Here is a 12,675-nt window from a genome sequence, read left to right as displayed (position 1 = left end):
TCAGCTGGGGAGCTCGTGGCCGTGGGACATCATAGATGCCAAACACAATACGGGTTTAAAAAAAAGCAGCTAAACATGGGAAAGAAAAATTCATCAAGGGTTATTTCGTACAAAGACATCAGCGGTGAGTCAAGTCTGCGAGCGATACGGTATCAGGATGCCAGGGAAGTATAGCTGTTAGGTTTTCCTCCATGCACAGTGCCCTGGCTGGCTGCTGGTGACCTTTGAGACAGCACGCAGGATTCAGGTGACCCTTTGGTTTGGCTCATTTTGCTGAAGATACTGCACAAGCTATAGCAGATGGAGCGATGCTACTGATACTCCCATAGCTTTGCTTCCCCAGGGGCTTTAAAAGCATTTTTTTCGAGCCTCTGCAGTCAAACAAGAGAGTTCTTCGTGTTTATTTTCCTACTGTAGCTTTCCCTCTTTAAAGAGAGACAGCTGGTTTTGTGAATGGTACTTAACAGTTCTTTCAAACTCAATTAGGCACTTGGGAGCCAGGAGTTGTGAGCACTCAGCTTCTACAGCGAGCAAAGGATTTCCCCCCTGCAGCTTCTGTTATACCACGGTTTTCCAAGACGTCCACGCTTTGAGCTGAGGTTTTAAAAACCATTTGTGCCATTTGTTAGTGTCTGAAAGCGGTCGGAAATAGCAGCCAGTCCTGCTCTGTTCGCTCTCCTAACTTTGAAATGCTCTGAAACAATTTCATTCATCACTTCCCTTTTAAGGGGTGGGGGGACCAAAAAAAAACTTAAAAAAATCAGGCTCTGTCCCAACCCTTGAGCTGACTTGAATCTTGTATCTGCAACAAACGCCAGGGATTTCTCTTGGCAGGCTTGACAAACCGTTCTTGCATTCGAAATGGCTGGACTGTGAAATTGTGAAGGGGTTTTTCCTTTTGTTCTCAGTGCACATCAGGGCACGGTGGTTTGTGTAGGGTCTCCTGCTCCTGCCCTGTAGCTGTGCCCACGCACTGCCCAGCCAGGCATTCAGTGATGTGATTAATAGCTGTCACATGTGGTTGGCTCTGCCTCTGATCTCTAGGTTGGGGAGATGTGTGTGTGTGTGTGTGTGTGTGTACGCAGTGGAGGGTTTTATTTTGCTAGCGGAGCTCCATGAAAGGTTTTTCTCTCTCTGGAAATTGTTCCTGATACTTTCGTGTTGGTCTTTGTTCTGACTGAAAATTAAGATCTCAAAACACATACACGCATATTTTTCTATGGCACTTTCTTTATTTAGTTATGCTCACCAGAACGTTTCCTATAAGTATCTTTAACAAAAGCATTTTAATATTTCAGCATTCCTTTTTGGGCTGCTGAACTAAAGGTTCCAGCTCACTGAGCTGCACGCTTGGAGCGGCCTGGGATGCTTTAAACGTCGTATTTTCATGCTTTGGACTCCTGCCCAGGCAACATCTCCCAAGAGCAGGACACTGCCATGAGAAACAGAGCTGAGCTGGCTTCATGCAAGCATGTAAGAACAACCATGCTGGTCAGAGCGAAGGTACAAGCATCTCCGCGCTTGGTCTCCAGCAACCATCATCAGTGGACGTTTAAGGAGAGAATATAGGGAATGGGATATTTCTCAGACTCCAGTTAAAGTGGTTCGATGACTTCTTGAGGCAGAGGTTGTACCTGGGTTGTCAGGTTTAATACTCACCATGGAGCTATCTGCTGCAAACTGCCTCTTGAATCATGTTCCCTTCGGGACTTGGTGGTCAAGCACTTGACTCTCCCGTTTATTTTGGAAAGGCTGCGAATGTACGGCACCCAAAGCTGCAGTCCCAGCAGGCAAGCAGGGGCCTGAAGTCACGCAACTTAATGCTGACGTGACTTGAAACACTTCTGGATTTAGTTCAAGAAAATGCTGACTTTTGATTTAAGGGGAATGAGAAGAAAATGGAATGATTTAAGTAAAAACACCCTTTTTGCCCCAGGGACAATTTTTTTCCTGAGATTGCTCTTTCTGTGGATGGGAAATTCCCCACCTGCTTGAGTTGGCAGGCTCTTGTTTTTAGCTAAAGCATATGCTGAGGTATGTTTGTATCTTGCTCCAACAAAAAGCTGTGGATAAATTAAGAGCTGAAGGCAGCATGCCGTTCCCTTCCCCATTCCAACAGTGCTCATATTGCTGGGGGGGAAGGAAAAATGTCAGTTATGGTTCAGTCTGCAGGAATGACAGCAAAATTATATTTCATTTTTAATTAGTATAATTCCCACAGGGGGACTTCACTGTAAATGCAGAAAGATCCTGATAAGTTGATCTGCAGCACCCATTGCCTGAGAGGCGGCAAATGAGAAGAAGGAATAAACTGCCTTTTATTTCAGTAAGAGGACTATTAAACTTCAAGAGCAAAGATTTTAGACTCATTATGCTAGATTATAAAGATTATCCAACAATTCTGTATGTAAAATGGAATTCTTAAATGCTTTTGCCCCTCCCTAGCTCATAAGGCCATGCCTTTATTGCCCTCAAGCAAAGGCAAGAAATTCTTAAGCCGCTTTTTCCCTGACACTGTGCGTGCTACCGCTGGCTGCTCTGCTCAACCTTAACGGCTGTGAGGCTGTGGGAAAGGTGTCTGCCTGTGCTCGGCTGCATCAAGCACGCTCCTAGCACTTGACAAGTCATTTTGCAGCTGTGGTAACAGCGCTGTTTTGCAGAGATGGACATTTTGGATTTCATTTTTAAAATGCATTTTAACTTTCCTCAAGTTTCCCTCCAAGGTCTTCTGCCAAAAGTCAGATTTATTTTAGTTTTGAGGTTAATTGAAGAGGGCACTTCAGCGATGAGGGATTTAAGTCTGTGAGACCTGGCAGATTTCATAAAATGCACGGATATGTTTTTAGCAGGCTTTTCTCAGGTCAATCCATGGAGGTTACGCTCTTCAATGAAACCCAGTGGTTCCTTGGACTGTAATGGGCTACACCGAGCAGTTGTGCATCTACTCCCAGATCTTGGAAGTCATGGATTTTACAGGGTTTGAGCCCCTGACAAGGAAGCTTTGTGTTACATTATCAGATGAAACCAGAGTCCTTTTCATAAACCCACTATTTATTCTCCAAAGTCTATTTAACAAATGAACCCAGTAAATACAGTTGGGAGAGTGGCTTTAACTTCATCACAGGGTTTTCTTCCTCTGCTCTTTTCCCTTACAGAAGATGACCCTGATGAATGGCACGTCCTCTCAGGCTGGCGCTGGCCTCAGCCAACTCTACCTGAAGCTGCTTCTTAGCCAGCTCTGGCAGTGGGAAAAGACGAGGGAGAAACAACGATGTTATGAACATCTTATGAACATCTGAGTATCTCAGTGAACAGTTTTCTGAGTATTTAGTGTTTCAGTGCTGCTATTTGGTGTCTGACAAGTTTCCATCTCTTGGGCAGATGGAGGCGAGAAGTGGTGACCTCATCAATGTTTATAAATACGTGAAGAGTGAGTGTCAGGAGGGTGGAGCCGGGCTCTTCTCGGTGATGGCCAGTGACAAGACAAGGGGCAACGGGTGCAAGCTGGAGCACAGGAGGTTCTACATGAACATAAGGAGAAACTTTTTCACTGTAAGAGTGGCAGAGCCCTGGCACAGGCTGCCCAGAGAGGTGGTGGAGTCTCCTTCTCTGGAGACATTCAAAATCCGCCTGGACGCGTTCCTGGGTGACCTGCTGTGGGTGGTCCTGCTCTGGCAGGGGGGTTGGACTAGGTGATCTCCAGAGGTCCCTTCCAACCCCTCACATTCTGTGATTCTGTGATCTTCCACCTTTCTCATCCCAGAGTGCCCCGCCTGATCAGTGCTGTGATTTCTTCCCCTGTAGCATTCAGGACTTGCTTCTGCCACGTGGCTGAACCCAACCTCTTCTTACCACAGGAGCGCAGGACGTGGGTCCTTCTCTGTGTAGCAATCCTATATGTTTCTGTGAATTACAGAGGCTGTTTGGCGCTGACTAGGGACCATGTCTACGGGGGGCCTGTGATGTCAGCCTGGCACTAAGATGGCAGCATTAGCTCTGCTGCTATAAGGTAGTGGATGCTCTTGTCACTCCTGTCCAGCTGTCTGTGAGGGAGGGTCTGGGGTAATGCAGAACCTTTCCTACTCAATAAATGTAGAAAAAATAGTGTATTCATTGCCCTAGTCATCCGATAGCTGTGTGTTTACTGGGCAAAAAGACCATATATCATAGAATCAGAGAATGGTTTGAGTTGGAAGGGACCTCAAAGATCATCCAGTTCCAACCCCCCTGCCATGGCAAGGACACCTCCAACCAGACCAGGTTGCTCAAGGCTCCATCCAACCTGGTTTTGAACACTTGCAGGGATGAAGCATCCACAATTTCTCAGGCAACCTGTTCCAGTGTCTCAATCCATCAGCACTCCAAGGAGAGTAAACCACCATGTAGACCATGGTAGACCACTCCTTTTGGATCAGATGGTCACCTCCCATTTTCTTGGTTTCTGAGTTTCTTAGGAAGATGCATCATTGCATTGACACTGAACCTAAGTGACAAAAACTGTGGCACAGAGATGTTTTTACAAAACCTTCTGGTTTGCATTCCATGGTTTCCAAACCTTCTCCTCCCCAGCATCAAGGGATCCATCCATACACAAAGGTTGCTAGAGTGGCCTGCTTCTGCTTAGCTGAGCATCCCCACAACTGCCCTGGCTGCCTCAGAGTGGTGCAGCAGGTGCTGCCAGCCTCAGGTGGACAGTATTTGGATTGGCAAGTTATCAGAGAACTAGTATTGTTGGATGGGAGAAAGGGGAAGGGATTCCTGTGACTGTGGAGTATCTTCCCTGAGGGAAAACTCAAGGCTCTTCTCTCTTACTGTAATTAAGTAAAGGATCAAGCCTGGTTTCCTTTCCATTAGTCTCCCCTTTTCTCATGGGGCTTGAAGCTTTGCTGTGTTCTCAGGTACGCACTGAACGGCCCAGCTATTACCCTGGAAGGCCAGGTCCAGATGAACCTTGATAGAGGACGATAATTAAATGCATTGCATTAATGACCATTGTTCTTTGTGGTGTATGATAAACTCGGTGTGAAGCTTTGTCGGAATTTTTAAGACATGGTTTTTGCGTCTCACAGGGTACACTCCTTAACCCTCACTGTCTTGCAACATCTGCTCACCTCAAAGACCTGTATGAGCTTGTTTTCATACCAGGTTGTGTGGTGCTTAGAAGGACACAGACCTTTAGGAAAGCAAGCCATGATTTACTGGGCAGAGAAGGCTTACTGTGAATAAACTCTTTTCTACTGGTCTCAGAGCTGTTTGATATGCTGCTTAGACTGGAAACTTGTCCTTGTCATTAGCTGCACGAATTACGCATCTTATTTCCATAGCCTACTTGAAATGAACCCCTGTGTGGAAACCTGCACTGTCAAGGACAGTAAGGAAGGAAGAAAAATGGATGCTCTGTGCACCCCAGGCACCGTTAGTGGATCTAGTTCTGCAAAAACAACTGCTGAGGGTATATAACATTTCCCTTCTGCCTTTGTTTTTGGCTGTGGTTGCTCATGTTTGTTACAGGAGGAATGTATTTGGCCTTCGTAGAAGCTGTGAAGGGCAGGGAGATGGGTTGGGGCTTCCTGTTGATGTTCCGAGCCTTCCACGTGACGTGTAGCTCAGTGTGCTACAGGAGCTCTGCTGGAAAACCGGGGAAGTTGGCAAAAGAGAAGCACAAGTCACTTTGAATTAGAGCACCTGCCTGCCCCTGGTGAGCTCTGTGTATCCACTCTGAGGTGTGAAAGACCTGCTTGGGGGCGAGTGTCAACTTGCTGTGGATTTCTGAGCAACATTATGGCCTCTGTACAGGCAAGCGTTCATGAAGGGTATGACTTAGGGCCTGATTTTTCCCTGCCTGGCTTGTTACCTCTACATGCAAATATGTCTTAGATCATTGTTCTTATATCTGGGACGTATCCTTCATCCATTTTGTTTGCTTAGATGTGAAGCTGCAAGGCAGTGGGTAAATGGGCATGTATAACAGTTTCCAGCAAACAAACGAAGCCATTTCCTTCCCCCAAACAACAAATGCGTCTCTTTCTGAGATCTAGGAATTCCTACTAGCTGGTTGCAGTGCAGGTCAGGGCTTCTTGAGGATGGTGTAACCTTTAAAACTTGAATCAGTGGCCTTTTTGGTACCTTCTCAGGCTAAAAAAAACCTGTTCCTTTGTTATATGTTTCTTGAATATTAAATAAATCACAAACAGTTCTATGGGTGACACCAGAACTGGAGGATCGCTCTATATGCAGGGCTGAACTGCAAAGGCTTCAGAGCTGCAGGAGTAGGCAAGCAACGGGGAGAGATTCAGATGCTAGATCTGAAGAGAGGAGGTTGTTAAGCTTCTCTCTTTGCCCTGAGACAGTATTTGCTAAAAGTACATCTTTGCTGACGGGGCTCACCTAACCTGTTCTTAAATGTCTTTGCAACAGAAACTCTGCTCCTGCCCCAACTGATGTTTTCCAGGACTTCCTTACAGCTAGAAGTTTGTCCTAATGAATAATCTTGCTATTAATCGAGTATGTCAAAATCAATATATTTGGGGGTTTTTGGTGGTTGTGGTGGTGAGGCTTTGCGCTGTAAGATTGGCCCCTTGTCTCCTCCAGCCACTTCTGCCCTTTGCTGCACTCTGTTCCTTTCCCCTTTTCCCAGCTTTTTGATAATTCTTGTTGCTCCGGACTGTCATTAACTGTGTCTCATCTCTCTTTGTAAAACCTGTCATCGTAAGTGTGGAAATTAGCATCGTGGATATAAAAGAAAGCAGACAAAGTATGTTCTATCAGTGCATTAGCAGTATTCATGTGTCTCACATCGTGGTGGAGAAATGCCTGTCTCTTAACGGGAGCTGCCCTTGCAGGATTGCTATCCTGTGCTCACAAAAAGGTGTTGATTACAAGAACGCAGCCCCCCAGAAGCAGCTGAAGGCTTTATCCTGGTCTGTTATGGTGCAAGATGCTGTACGCTGCCCTTACGTAGAGAAGTGTGACTGCGGCCACTGCAGTCCCCAAGATTTCTGCACCCAGTGCTGGAGTAAAACCTGCTGCAGAAACTCTTGCTTTCTCTGACCAGCCTGCCTGGAGAAAATGTTATTTTTCAGGCAGTGATCTTACACGGAGGGTTAAACAGCCGGGCTAGAAGATGCTATCAGCAGAAACATGTCTCCTTCTCAGGCTCCCTGAAGGGCTAACACCTGCGTTTTCACTTTGCAGGAGCTCACAAGAACCAGAATGATGCCAGGTGAATGATCTTAACTATGAGGCATCCATGGTTCACACACTGCTTCAGCCCTCACGAAAACAAAACCAAACCAAACCCACAAACAACAAACAAAAAAACCCAAACAAACAAGAAATGCCAAGACAAGGCAAATCTAATTGAACCAAAGAGCATCAAGCTCATTCTTTTAAGTAAAAAGACTGGCTTCGAACTAAAATCTTCTGTATCTATTCTCCTCCAAGGAAATGGCAATCCAGTGTGACGTTTATCTTGGGTCCAAAAGCAAGGCCAGTCACTCAGAGAGGGAAGATTACAACTGACTTTGATCAGTACGAGGTTCTCCTTTGCCTGCCAACACAATGTGACGCTTTCTTGTGCACAAGCGCAGCCTGTGTCAGATCTGTTGGCGATGATGAACATCAGGGTTAAATAAATCAGTTTGGCGCCACGGGGAGAGGCTGTTTCTTCTTTTCACGTTCTGGGTGGTTGCGCTGTCATCAAAGCGAAGGTCAGTCTCCTTCCTTGGTGACTGTGGCTACCATGGTACATTGGGACATGGCAGGAACTTGTATCTAGAATTGACAATGTATTCGTTAGGGCTGGCTGCTATGGTTGGAGGGACATAAGACCTTACCAAGTCAAGGCAGAAGTCCATTTCCTTATTAACCTGTCTCCTGACAGCGGGCAGCGGCAAAGGCTTGTAGAAAAAAACAGAGTAATACATCACTATTAGTAGTGCTACAGGGCTCTGTCCTCTGGTGATCATATCATGTCTCGCTGTGTTCTCCAGTTTGCCTGGGTCCTCTGAGCCGGCCTCTCGGCACTACTTTCACATCAGTATGATCCCATACAGCGATAACCCCAGCAACACATTTTCTATGAATATTTATAGGAGAAATAAAATGAAGCAGGCTGTACCACTTCTTCCTTGCGTGGAGACTCTCTAACGTCCTTCCCCCGACATGTTTGTTTGTGGTTTTTTTCTCCCAAAGATACATGTTACAGTCCTAAACTCCTGCCTCTTGTGGGAATTACATATACTTGTCTGCGGGCAGAATTGGGGTCCAAACCAGCGTTCATCAATAAATATGGTGGATCACCTGCTGTTCTCAGTGGGTGTAGATCAGTATGGCTCTGTAGGTTTACCCAGGTGAGTGATCTGGTCGTGGAAGAATCTGCTAGCATCTTCATTGTGTCACCTGGGTCCAGTTTCTTGCTGAAAAGCTATAGCTTGTTCTCCCTCCTTCCCATGAGCCTTGCCTGGTTCCGTCCATGTGCTCAAGGGCTGTTCTGCGCCATCCACGCTCCCGGCCAGGACTGCAGCTCGTTACAGATAACACTGGCTCTCCTAGGCTGTATCACCAGGTCCTTGACTGCCCAGACACTGGAGGGCTGTAGTACCTAACTGAACTTTCTGTTGCTAATTGTCACCTTCACATTTCAAACTTCCTCTGCTGCCTTTGCATCCCTTCCAGTGGCTCTTCTGGATGAAGAGCTGCTAAGAGTTTTCTCCCTTTAGACTGGGGTTTCCAGTGTTCCCACTCTTACCGAGGTCACCAGCCCACTGGCAAGGTAGGACCCGTCAGGTTCTATGGTGTTTCTGAGCAAGGTTGTGCTTCCTAAAAGAGCAAGGAGGTGGCTTCCCCTTCCCCATCAAGGCTAGCACCTCCTGTATATGCAAAGTCCTAATTGGCCTCACTAACGGATGCCTCGGCCCAGCAGAGTCACCTGGTTGGTCTGAGGTGCAGAAACCAACGTAGGGGGGACTTTGTTCAGTGCAGAGGCTCTTCGCTGGAACAGGGGCTGTAGGAATCGTTGTGTTTGTGCTGTCTGCACAGCCTGACAGGTAGGACACCGTGCTTCAGAACTGGCGAGGCAGCCTATCAGTACACACGCTCGCGTTCACAGCCCCAGGGGACAGCTGTTCAGCAAACTCCTGGGCAGCTTCTAGCATATCATGAGAGAGAGTCTGCCAGCTGATTTTGTGCAGGAGATGGGCGTAGCTATTCCAAGAAGACAACTCACCCTATCAACATACTTGCTCTTCTAAGCAGGAGGCCGTGTAGAGAATAAAGTTAGTGGAGCTGCGTGTCCACAGCAAGGATCCCACTGAGCGTTAGACTCTGGGGTAAGGCTAACGCTCAGGTACTGTAGACTCTACAAGTGAAAACTAAAATAGTCTTAGAAAGGGAATTCACTTGATATCAGGTATATTGTGCTGGGATAGGATGGCGCTTACCATTGGAGACATTTATTTTTATGCTGTTTTGGAACTTGACTGGTAAATTTCTATACAGGACAAGAGTGCAAGACTGAATGCTTCATGGGTTCTTAACCCAGGTTCAACATTTTTGGATCTCAACCACGGGAATGTGTTCTGTGAGCTGACAAGCATTCTGAAGAAAATGCAGTCCTGTGTCTTCCCTCCCCCTGTCCTCCAAAGCTCTTTGTGCTAAGGTTTTGGAGCTCTGCTTCTTGCTTATAAATTCTGCCTCCTCATTTTCCTTTCTGGGGAAACGATCTCCATTTGAAGCACCTGCCTAGGTGTTTCACGTCAACAACAGAGAAAGCAACTTCCACAAATCCTTTTCTTACCCCAAAATGTGCCCCTGTAAAGTGGGCTCTGGGGTGTCAGATGCCTTGCGAGCTGGTCCTGCCTAGATAGCCATCTGTGTGCAAGGCCTCTGGACAGTCTCCCTTGTTTCAGGTTACAGTTTGCATCACGCAATGTCCATCTCCTTTGCACTTTTGCACCCGTGTTTTGTCTTTCCACGTGACAGGGAGGTGCACAGGTAGCTGGAGCAAAGGGCTCCCTTGGGGGTAAAATGAGGGCCCAGAAGGCCCCCCATGAGTGCCTGCTGGCCTGGGATTGCGCAAAGGAGGTGTGTTACCTCAGACAGCGGGATCTCTGCTGGTGCCTCTCTGACTGGTAGCCTAACAGGAAAGTTGTGGAGTGAAGCCCGCAGTGAACTCTCCTGGAAAGGCTGCTAAGACTCCAGTGAGAAGTGAGTGCACACAGCAGCCAGCTCGTACAGTCCTCTGGGACCTCCGTACACTAGGTCTGCCTGTCTTCTCCAATGCTGTCCTTCATTCTGTCTCTTCATAGCTTCTCTGCGCTCCTTTGCCCTCCTCAGTGTTGAGTGTCTGTCAAGGGTTGAGGCTGGGCCGGCCACTAACGAATGACAGACGCTCTCTATTAACCCCTCTGCCCTCCCAGAAGGGGAAGGGAGAGAGAGAACAAGGGAAAGAGACGTCACGGTTTGGAAAAGAAAACTAAAACAGCTTTAATGAAACAATAACAATAAAAGAAAACATAATAAGAAGAAAATAATGAAATATTTAATAATAACCAATACCGAACCCAACTCCCCCCACCCTGATGGTGATACGTCCCCACCACGCTGCAGGGCTGGCACTGGGGCAGTCCCAGGCTGGACTGGGCAGCAGACAGGGATGGGGTGCAGGAGCTGGACTCAGGCACTGGATTCAGGGACGCACGGATCGGGATCAACGACAGAAGGACAGACAGAGCCCTCCTCAGGTGTCGGCCATCGAAGAAGAGAGCTTGACCCTGGTGACCCCTCAGCTTTCCACTGACCGTGCCGTCCGTGGGGTGGAACACTCTGTGGGTCAGGTTTGGGTCCCCTGCCCGGTTCGCTCCTCCCTGCAGGGGCGGCCTTTTTCGGGCTGGGGACCCTTTTCCCTCCCACACCCCAACACGGGTACAAGACTCAGCAGTGACCTTGGTCGCTAGAAGAACAAGCATAATCAAAGGCCTCTCTGCACACCATTCCTTGGTACTGACTGCAAACTTCAGGCCTTATCACTGCTGGGAGCAGTCGCTGTCTGGAAATACGTGCTGTTGGTTTCAGAAAGTGCCGTTAGTTAGAGGAGACTGAACTGAAAAGTTAAAGCGCTAAAACAGAATTAGTTCTAGTTTAGCTCAAACCAGGACAGTCTCCTTCTCTTCTGTTTCTCAGCCCATCACGTGCTACTTGTTGCCCCACCTGTTGTACTTCTCCTCCCCACCCCACCTCTGCCTCGTTTACTTAGAGCAAATGTCCGGAACTGTCTGTCTGTTTGCAGACAGCCCGCGGAAGGGCAGTCCCACCTGTTGGGGCTGACACGCAGCCACTCCCCGGATCGATGAGATAATGCCCTAACTCTGTATGGAGGCAGCGAGGACAACGTTGCACGTTTCTTGGGGGTTGCTGGCTGAACACCCTTCTAGAGGGGCCTTACTTGGCCAAAACTGCAGAAACCCAGTAACAGGACACGGTTCGAAGCAGTCTAGGCACTCCTAGACCACTGGTAAAGCTGTATGTAGCAGGAAGTTTTTAATGAGCAGGAGGGATTAGAGCCTGGAGCAGTTTGTGCAAAGTATTTGGACTTAAATCTGATCCCATGTCACACTTTCCGAAACTCCTAGCAGCATTCTAGTGTGCTGGGGTTTTGCAGCCCAGGAAGCAGGGCTCGATATGGGAATCCCACTTCTAAATCAAGGTTCTCCTGCTGTTTCTGGCTGAGGGAGTAGGTGACTTCTGACGGCGTAAGGTGCTGCTGGCAGGGGAAGCTTGTGTGTTGTTCCCCTTCTCAGGGGAACATCGTGACTATGTGGATCAACGGAATGTCCTCTGAAGGACAACGAGGACAAGCTGCGGGCAAACCGGACGCTGTGTTTGATGGATCATTGATTTGATGGACCACGGCAAGTCCTAAGCAAGGGATGCAGTCAGCAATGCCTCCTTTCAGACAGAAGTTGACCGATTCCTCCTTTTCTTGAGCCAGTCCTCATAAGTCTTCTCACTTCCAGCAGCAGCTGTACAAAGAGCTTCCACAGCTCCAGACCCTCCTCCTCCTTTCTTCTGGCTTGCTTTCTGAGCTGTACTTCTGGCAAACAACTACCACCTTTTTTTTTTCATCTTTATTCCAAACACTTCTATCTTTCACAGCCGTAAATAACATTAGCTCCCCGAGCAATCTTGATGAACAAAGGCTTTGAGATAAGATTAGCTTGCCACAGAGATATTTATAAGACTTTTTTTTTTTTTTCCCCTTCCCTCCTGCTTATGAGTTTCACCCCTTGGCAGGCAGGTTGGGGATTGTTATGTAACAGCTAAGCTACACATAATTAGAGGGCACAAAATTATACATGAAGCAGGCATATTATCCAGCGTGGATACTACAAGCTAACTTGAGTTTGAAAAGCGTATGGGTGGGTTTGTGGAGGAGAAAAACCTTAATGATGAGCGACTGCAAATATTCTGAACGTGAAGATACCATGTCTGGTTCAGGCAGTCCTTCAGCTGTAGATCACAGAGGTCTGTGAGAGTATTGTGGGGAAAGAGTTGCTGTTAGAGACAGAAGGAGGGGAAAAAAAAAAAAGGACTAGGATGGTCTTTGCTTGATTTGCTGTGGTTGCTTTTATATTCTTAGTTCAGTTCACTGAGCGATGAGCAATCGCAGCCTAACCG

Source organism: Leptosomus discolor, chromosome 2 (genome assembly GCF_034619465.1).
Source record: "Leptosomus discolor isolate bLepDis1 chromosome 2, bLepDis1.hap2, whole genome shotgun sequence".
Lineage (NCBI taxonomy): Eukaryota > Metazoa > Chordata > Aves > Leptosomiformes > Leptosomidae > Leptosomus > Leptosomus discolor.
This window is presented reverse-complemented; position numbering follows the sequence as displayed.